The 9,976-nt window shown below is 35.6% G+C and overlaps 1 pseudogene; it reads left to right on the top strand.

The window, feature by feature from the left end:
• The first annotated feature begins 2,175 nt into the window (after positions 1-2,175).
• On the top strand, positions 2,176-7,329 carry LOC104870651 (annotated as a pseudogene).
• Positions 7,330-9,976: the final 2,647 nt, after the last annotated feature.

Raw genomic sequence — 9,976 nt, forward strand, 5'->3', positions numbered from 1 at the left:
AGCAGATGTATTAGGATATGTTAAAATAAATGAAGTTTGGCATTTTATTATATAGTTATCACAGATTTGTAGATAAATACTACTACTGTGTAGTAGGAGTGCTAAAAAAAAAATCACTGCAGGTAACAGATTAAAAAATACATGGGCTCCAAGAGGTAAAAATGATAAAAAATAATAAGAATGACATAGAAATGATAAAATATCTAAGGGTTGAATCCCACTGCTCCACTATATTTCAGAGTAAATCACATGGATGAGGCACATGTGGTCTGGTACCTCTTGTACTTGGAGTGTTTGGCTCAGCTTCCCCACTTGGTTCCAACAGACCAGATCAAACCAAGATAGGGCCTCTCTTGCTGTTACCCACAATCCAGCTGAAGTCCTCAGGAGGCAGATAGATCCAAGCACAAAGACCCCTGAAAACAGGACCTGAGTCAGCATAGTAAGGCAGACATCTGTGTTTTAATCCCTTCTAAACAACAGAAGAATTTGATGTTACCCAGTTATTTTCCTGCTGTTTGCTTTCCTTGTTGCCACTTTACAATGCTCACCACCCCTACATTGCCCAGTGGGAATGCTGATGCTGTTTTGCAGACTGGAGTCCCTCCTGAGTCATGGATCACAAATGAAAGCCAGTTATATGTATAAATATATCTGGGTGATTTTATCTTTTGAAAGGGATGATTTCAATTCACAAACAAAATTGCATTTACAAAGGTTAACAGGAAGAAAATGAAAATTAAAATAAAATTTTTAAAATTGCAGATAGCATAGTGGGATGAATATTGCCACTATAAATAGATATAGTAATGTAATCTAAACACATATTGTAGGTAATACAATACATATTTAAGTATTGAAGGACGATCAAATCTAACATTATTCTTTTAAAATATTTTGGTGAGTCTGAAGTAGAAAAAAATCAATCAATACAAAAATATAAAGTAGACATAAAAAGATAATACATATAATTATATAACATGTAATCTAAAGCAATAGTATAATATAAATTGAAAATAATATAAACTAGAAAATAATAAATATGCTTACTATTTAATAAATATAATGTGAAGTACACAAGAGATGTTTTATAGTGTAATATACTATACTGAATACTGTATATAGACTGACACTTTTAGAATATGTATTTTAAGAATATAATAATTGATAATATTTATTTGAAGAATAATATGAATGATAATATTTATTTGAAGAATAGAATTAATTTTTACAATACTTATTAATATCCCATCTGCAACACAGAATTTTCATGTGGAGAAACAGTAAGGACAAAATTCCTTCATAGATCCTTTGTGTTCACATGTGTCTCAGTGACGTCAGGCTCAGGTCAGGCTGGAAGCCACACCCTCTCTGGGCAGCACCCTAGATGACAGCCTTGGCATCAGTCTTAGAGTCTCTACATCTCACTGCCTCACTGTGGCACTGATGAGTTTCTGAGCTGTGAGCCTCTCCAGTTATTAGCAGACATAGAAATTAATGATTAACACTTTAAAATGTGGATACTAAAAGTGACTCGTGTCATAAATTTTGAGGAGGGCACTTAATGATTTAATTAGCACAGCAATCTTGTTGAAGCTTGGAGCACATAGAGCTCAGTACATTTTACTCCAATTTATTTTATTATTGTGATTACACACTTTTTGGCTAAGAGAACATAATCAGAGGGCAACATTCATATCTTAGCTCTGAAATGCTTTCTGCAACTCCTCAGATGTTAGCTTTGAGGATTTAGTGACAAAGAGGATATCATAACTTTGCTTTACAACCACATTATTGAATAATTTTTCTGGTGTGAGAAACTGAAAGTGTAAATGAGTACCAAAATGTATAATAGATAACGTGAAATAGGAAGAAGAGTTCTAAAGGAGAAGGGGGGGTGCTGATGAGAAAAGAAGGAAAACACAGAAAAAAAAGGCTTTTTGGAAATAGGGAAGGGTTGAGGGTGGAAAGGAGAACTGGGGAATAGGGAAAAAGAGGAACAAAGATATATTATATACAGGTACAAATTCCCAAATGATGAATGTGATCATTGTGCATACCTAAAATGTACTAATAAACTTAATGAAAAAAAGAAGAGAAAATAATGTAATTTCTTCAAAACCAAAGGTTTCAGAATCTTGTCATCGGGCTGCTGCCTTAACTTACCATCTTAACATGATCCACCTCACAGAAGATAGCAGCTTTCACGTAATGCATTTCAGCATGAAAGGGAAAGCACTAGATAAACTAAAATATGCCTGTCCTAATTTATATTTCTCAAAGTGTTGCTTTCCTCAGCTGGTGATTTTGTTATTTTAATTGCAACTTTTAGTTGAAAAAAAAGAAAAGAAATACATTTCCTGAAAATGTAAAATAATGTGAATATGTCTCTAGACTAAGCTGAGACATTGGATATTCTCTCAAAAGTAGTTACCTGGAGTTCAAAATTAAGTTTGTAGTTGTGTATAATCAGTTGGTTTCTGCTGACTCTAAAATCATATGAAAACAGGATGATAAGCTCACTCAATAACAAAAATTTTCTACAAGTTGGATGAATTAAATAAAATTTAATATTGAAAGATGATGAGCCAAAAGTGTGACTTAAGTTGCTTAGGAAATAATTACACAAAAATAAAATTCTTGAGCAAAGAGGAAAATACTTCATTATTGTTTAACTTCCTCAGTTTATACTGAGACAGGTTAAAAGCACTTACCCTGGATATGGAGATAAATTCCTGTAGGAATTCTTTTACATGAGACCGAGGTGGGGAAGTCACTTGGGCCCATGAGCTGCAGAAAGGTGTGGGTATCTTAGTGAGACCACCAGACCTGTCACCACCACCACCACCACCACAACAACAAGTGAGCAGATTTCTTGCTTAATTCTGAATAGCTCAGATAGATTGCCTATACAGAAATCTTCTTACTCCTCAGGCACTGAGGGAATTACTCCACTGACTACTTGTGACCGGACAAGCTTATCTTTATTACACTCATAAATCCACTCCCTTTTCCTTCTTTTGCTACCTCTGAATGTTATCTGTTCTTAATGTTTCAGAGATGCCCTGCCATGGTGCTTCTGAAAATGAACTATGTCATTCCTATACCACATACACTTCCCCAGACTCCTGGGGACAGAAAACAAATGAATTCACTTGAACAGACACCTCCATTCATTTTATTGAAGAAAACATTTGAAAACCACCAGGTTGGAGTTTCCACAGTGGTTTCTAATTTCTACTTCATCTCGATCAGAACCAAGGAAGAGCACTTTGCTTAGCCATAGGATAAATAGAATGAGATATAGGTTCAGAATGTGTAGTTCACTTCTTGAAGGTAATTGTTTTTAATTTAGACTGGCACAAAGGAAAATGGAATTACCTGGTTTCTAATTATTTATGTTGTTTATCCCATGAATTATAGTACTTTGTCTATGCATGTCCAATGAATTATTATGCCCATTCCTCATAAATTGAATTTTGCTGCTACTGTCCAATTATATATGAAACAAGTTGAAGACAATAGCAGTAATTAATGAAAGTCACCCACAGGAATTCATTATACTGGGCTTTGCTGACCGACCTTGGTTGGAGCTCCCTCTGTTCATTATTCTTCTAATAACCTACCCCATGGCCATTATCGGAAACATCACCATCATCCTAGTGTCCAAGTTAGACCCTCATCTCCACAGCCCCGTGTACTTCTTCCTCGCCAAACTCTCCTTTCTGGACATGTGTTACACCACAAGCATTGTCCCTCAGATGCTCTCTAATCTGGGGAGCTCTAAGAAGATCATCAGCTATGTGGGGTGTGTAGTTCAGCTTTATGTCTTCAGCATAATGGGGAGCACAGAGTGTCTGCTATTGGCCATTATGTCCTTTGACTGCTACGTGGTCATCTGCAAGCCTCTGCACTACACCTTCTTCATGAATCAGTGCCTCTGCCTGCTACTAGCATCCCTGTGTGGTTGGGTGGAATGGGATATGCATTCTTAGAGGCTACACTTACACTACAGTTGCCACTGTGTGGTGTCAATAAACTGGATCACCTGTTGTGTGAGATTCCGGTTCTGATCAAGACTGCCTGTGGTGAAAAGAAGGTAAATGAGCTTGTACTATCTATTGAATGCATCTTTATGTTAGCTGTCCCTCTGTGTTTAATTCTTGCTTCCTATAGTAGCATTGGGCATGCTATATTTAAGGTGAAATCTTCTGAAGGAAGGAGAAAGCCCTTTGAGACATGTTCCTCTCACCTCCTTGTGGTTTTCCTCTTTTATGGTCCTGCCATCAGCATGTACCTTCAGCCTCCCACCTCCATCTCCAGGGAGCAGCCCAAGTTCATGGCTCTCTTCTATGGAGTGGTGACTCCTACCCTCAACCCCTTCATCTAAACCCTTAGGAATAAGGATGTCAAAGGGGCCATAGGAAAGCTGGTAAGGAGAATTTTTAGCTACAAATGAAAGTTGGTAGACATAAAATTATTTAATATTTAGAATAGATTTAACAGCCTTCTGTAATAACTCATGTCATATTAATTTCACATGTTCTTGGAAAATTTTCATATTTTATATTCTTTCTAATGACATTAGGTAAGCCTTATGCTTAGCTCATAGTCACTAGTATAGGTAAAATATTTGTAAAAGAATATTAAAGTAGTATGCATTAAAATGTTGACAGTATTCATTGTTTAAAGTTCATAGCCTAAGGTTCAATGCAGTCATTGCAGAAAAACATGGTAATCACTTGTCAATGACCTCCTGTCAGTATCACCTAAGAAGGAGTCTTCACACTGTGAGTCTGGCCAGGGCCTGGGTGCAGAGTCCATGTAAAGAACCCTGTATGTCCAAAGAGGCATGATTTCATAAATTGATCAGCCTCAATTCATGTAAGTGGTATTTAAAAATGAGTTCTAATTTTAAACCCTTTTCAAATAATTTATCATTAAATGTTAAAATGAATAGGATCAGCAGACAAACTTTTCCTTACATTTCTTAACATTCCTTTTAAATGTCATAATCATGAGTCTTGCCTGAGAGTTTGCCTTTTCATCCTTCTGCCCTCACTCACCTGGCGACACAGGGCTGCTCTCCTTCAAACAAATGCAACATGAACACCTGTAAGACTTGAATAAGCTAAAGTGATTCCATGCTAATAGGCCAGACTGTGCTTTTTTATATGCTAATTGCTAACTTGGCTAATAGCCCACGCAGGGGCAAATGGTATGACAAAAGGTGACCATAGAATATTTCCTGCTTGAGATAAACAATGTGTTTAGAATCTTGTCCTCTGGTAGTTCTGTGAATGCCCTGACTTTTTGTTTAGAGAAACCCTATAAAAAGACCTCAGCCCCTGAGCAGTTGCCTCTCTGAGCTACCTGGCTCTGGGAGTGCTATCTGGCCAGACTAATAAAGATCTATTTACCATCTAGCCTGGTGTGTTCCCTCCTGGGTTTCTCGTTTCTCCATTGAGCTCCGGGAGCCTCGCTGGGTGTTAGGACCCAGCCTCGTGGAGGCCTTTTTGTCTGTTCATGCTCCGTGACGTGGAAGTGAGACTTTAAGTCTTACATATTGTCTTACACACCATGCCACTCTGGAATCTGTGATGGGGCCCTTTCCAGACACAGAAACTGCTGGTCCCTATCTCAGGCTCCCTGCATCCAGAACTGTGAGACATACATTGCTATTGCCCATAAATTACCCTGCCTCAGGTATTTTGCTACTGAAGCCCAAACGGACTAAGTAATCCTCAAAATAAAATATTGCCATAAAGCTAGTTCATTCAAGAGAATTAAAGACTTTTAATTATTTAGTGCCAAATTATATGTTGAAAATTCAACAAGATGTTTTATGTTGAAGAAATGAATACTGAAAGAAAAACAAGCAGTGATTTTAACTTTCTGAGCATATTTTCTGGCCAGAAATTCAAGATTTCTGTGAAAAGCAGAGCCACAGGTACTGGATACAGGTTAAGAATTTTCCATCTGCTCTCCTAGGTTAAACCCTGTTCTGGGCTAGCTAATGTGTTTACTGCTGTCTAAGCCCGTAAAGATTGGTTATTCACAAAAGTGTCATCCAGGCTCTATGAGACATAGGCAGTTTCAAAATATATGTATAAAACTCTCAGGATGGAGAATACAGGTGTGAGAGCTAGGAAAAATTCATAGTAATCATTCATTTGTACTGATTACTTTCCATTTCCAGAATATGCATGTCCAGGATATTCTAAATGAATCACACTTTTAACTTTCAAGAAGCTCTTTCATAAGAAAGGCATATCTGGCAGCTGAAGGTAAAAATGTGCTCTGTCTTTGAAGCAAAGCATGAGCAATTGGGAAAGTGCCTTTTCAAGGAAAGTTGCTTTAAAGATTTTCTCATTTTCTCAAGCAAGCAAACAACAGCTATTTGAATTCCATGGTTTTGGCCATCCTAGATTAATCATATAGCTGAACTCACAGAGTATTGTCCCTTTTTGTGGCACAAGGGATTGTACAAGTGCTTTTGAAATGATCTATATACACAGTACCATTTTATTTATCATTTTGAGACAGGGTCTCACTAAGTCTCTAAGGTGATTAAGCTGGATTTTGACTATACTGATTATTGTCTTTTATGCAGTTGATGGTTTCCTTTGCAGTGCAGAAAATTTAAATTTAATTCATTCTCATTTGTTGACATTTATTACTTCCTATACTATTGAAGTGTCACTCGAAGTCACTGCCTATGCCCATGATGTCAAGTGTTTCCTCCATGTTTTATTCTGTCAGTTTCAAATTCATCATACTATGTCTATGTCATCAATCCATTATGATTTAGTTTTAGTACAGGGTGAGAAAATGGGACTATATTGTTCAATACCACCTTCAATTTATTTCTTCTATATGTTATGAAATTCTTTATGGAGATCTTTTATCTCCTTGAGTGAAGTTATTCCTAAATACTTTACTTTGTTGAGGGTATTTTTAGTGACATTGACTTTTAAATTATCCTTTACAGGTAGTGCTCTACTAGCATTGAGAAACTACAAAGATTTTTGTGGATTTTTTTTTTTTTTTATTGAGTTTATTGGTACATTTAGGGATACAGTACAGTTACATTCATTGTTGGGATCATGTACCTTTACATGGCAAGTCTTGATTCTCATTTTTTTCCCCTTACCTCTGCCCTCCCTTCACCCCCTCCTCCCCTCCCCATCTACAAACACTTTATTTTCATCTTTTCATTCTCTCACATTTTTTTTCTTTTCCCTTTTTGTTCTTCCCAAGGTGTAGGGAAGGTGTGATACGTAGTGACATTGACTTTTAAATTATCCTTTACAGGTAGTGCTCTACTAGCATTGAGAAACTACAAAGATTTTTGTGTATTGATTTTTTTTTTAATCCTGCCACTTCCATTAAACTGGTGACTAGTTCCATAGTTTATGGCAGAGCCTGTAAGGTTTTGTTGTAATCATGTCATCTTCCAAGGGGTCATTTGACTTCTGTCTTTCCAATTTAGATCCTCACTGTTTCTTTCTCCTGTCTAATCTCTGTTTTGGGGGCTTCCAGTAGTCCACACTTTGCTTTTGAATCCTGTAACAAAATATCTGGGGCTGTTTCTTTATCAAGTAAAGGTGTTTTCTCACTATTCTATTGTCTGCAGGGTCTACCCAGCATGGCACAGGACTCTAGTGGGCACCCCCTTCCAGCATCATAGTATGGCAGATGGCCACATGGCAATAGCTTGGAGGGAGAGACCACATGCAAAGACAGGAAACCAGAGACCATAGGAAGCCAGATACCAGGGGCTATCAGGTTAAAACTTTTTATAGCAAAGCTTTCTTGAAAGAACTATCAGGGGTACCATAATAACTTCATTAATTCCTTCCAAGTGCAGAGTCCCAAACACCTAGTTGATTCCCAGCCTGCCCCATTTCTGAAATGTTCCAGCACCTCAGCACTGTCAGGAAGGTGACCAGGTTTTCAGTACAACACTGAAGGACAACTCAAATCATTCCCAGTGATAAAACAATACTATGATGAACAGAAGTGGTGAAAATGGGTTTTTGTATTTTCTAATTTACTGGCATAGAGCTGTTCATATTTACTTATAATCCTTTATATTTCTTTATTTCTTTTTTTTTTTTTTTGTATCAGAGATTAAACTTGGGACCTTACACTTGCAAGGCAGGCGGCAGAGTACTGAACTTAATCTCCTGCCTGTACTGTACTTCTTTTTTTTTAATCCTTTATATTTCTGTTGTATCAATTGTGATATATTTTCTGCACCCCAATCTTATTTACTTGAGTCGTATCTCTTTCTTTTCTATTTAATCTATTGAACAGTTTGTTAATTTTGTTCACAATTTACATTTTTTTAAATTATCTATCTCAGGGCAGGTAAAACTTCTTGTTGCTGATGTGATGGCATCTTCAGAATGAAGAAAACTACTGCCACACCATTTTGATTTCTACCTTAAAGCCTTCTTCACATGCACATCTACATTTTAATTGTTTTTACCGTTATGGTTAAAATGCTTTGCTGTCTTTCTTTTGTTTATTAATAAAGGGCTGATTGCTTGGGAGAATGAGAAAAAAACTTTTGCCACATTCACAGGAAAGTCATGAGCAGACTTCCACATACCCATGCAATATGTGTACTTCCTCAAGCATGGCTTCCCAAAAGTTGCCTAAGGAGCCTTTCATGCTGGGATGTATTGAACATACATAACCTAGAAATGGGCACTGAATGGCAACATAGATAACCCGTTCTATCAAAACTTTCCCATCAATAATTATAGCATTCTTTTCTGGGTTTTTTGTATGCAGTTTTAGGAATTCCTGATTATTTTTAGAGAGTTAGATTACACTTATGTTGCTGAAAACAAATGATATTTTAGATCTTTATTTAGTCTACACAGAACCACAGGACAGAGGATACTACAAGCAAGCAATTAGAAAAGTTATTGTAAGTCTTTGTCACTATATTTTTTTACTTAAATATTGCTGGATTTCACATCTAAGTCCAAAAATAACTGTTTTTTTATATATGTGAGACAAGATAGACAAATGATAATCAAACAAAATGATAAAAGGCATTATTTGAAATCATAGCATTTAACTTTACTTATATGTGTGTCTATAAACATTTTATGACAACCAATTTGTACTGAACAAAAATTCAGCCAGTTTTTAAATTATTTAGAATTTTTTCCAAACTAAATGTATAGAAATCCAATCATTGCAGAATGAGCCAGCCACAAGATGGTTTCAGTAGGTTGAAAAAGTAGCAGTTAATTTATATTTCAGATAACATATGAGTTTTCTTCATTATTTGATGAGCTTTTCATGATTATAAAAAAGTTATGCCAAAAATAAGACACACCGAAAATGTGAACTGACCATTTTCTTTTGTTACAAGTGTTTATTTGCTTACTATCAAATGTTGAATTCATCTCATATTAATTTAAAATTAAATACAACCAAACACATCAAGTTGCCATCAGGAATTATAATTAAGTTTATCGTACAGTTTTGGTATGAGCATTACAACTAAATTTTAGATTTTCACCTTTTAATGATACATGTATAAAATATAATTTGCATTCAAATTTGAATTAGTGAAACATTAGTTATATTATTTGTCCATGTAATCAGGTTGCTTTTTTAAAAAAAAATTATTTCTTTCTGCACTTCTGGCTGATAAATTCATGTACCGGAATGTTTTCAGGTTCAGAGTCAATATTAATTTTATTTCTTATTTTTTAATTAATTTAAAAATCTCATGCATATGATATTAAAAAGAAACATTAAAATTTACCCGTACCTTCTATCTCTGTATACTACACATTTTAATATTTAACTATAAATTATTTAATTAAGGTGTAAGATCACAGCACATTTAATGCTAAATGATACTTAAAATAATTTAAAGATCTAAGAGACATAATAACACCTACTTTAATTGACACACACACACACACACACACACACACACACATAT

This window comes from Fukomys damarensis, unplaced genomic scaffold (genome assembly GCF_012274545.1).
Source record: "Fukomys damarensis isolate Sample0158 unplaced genomic scaffold, DMR_v1.0_HiC HiC_scaffold_10, whole genome shotgun sequence".
Taxonomy (NCBI): Eukaryota; Metazoa; Chordata; class Mammalia; order Rodentia; family Bathyergidae; genus Fukomys; species Fukomys damarensis.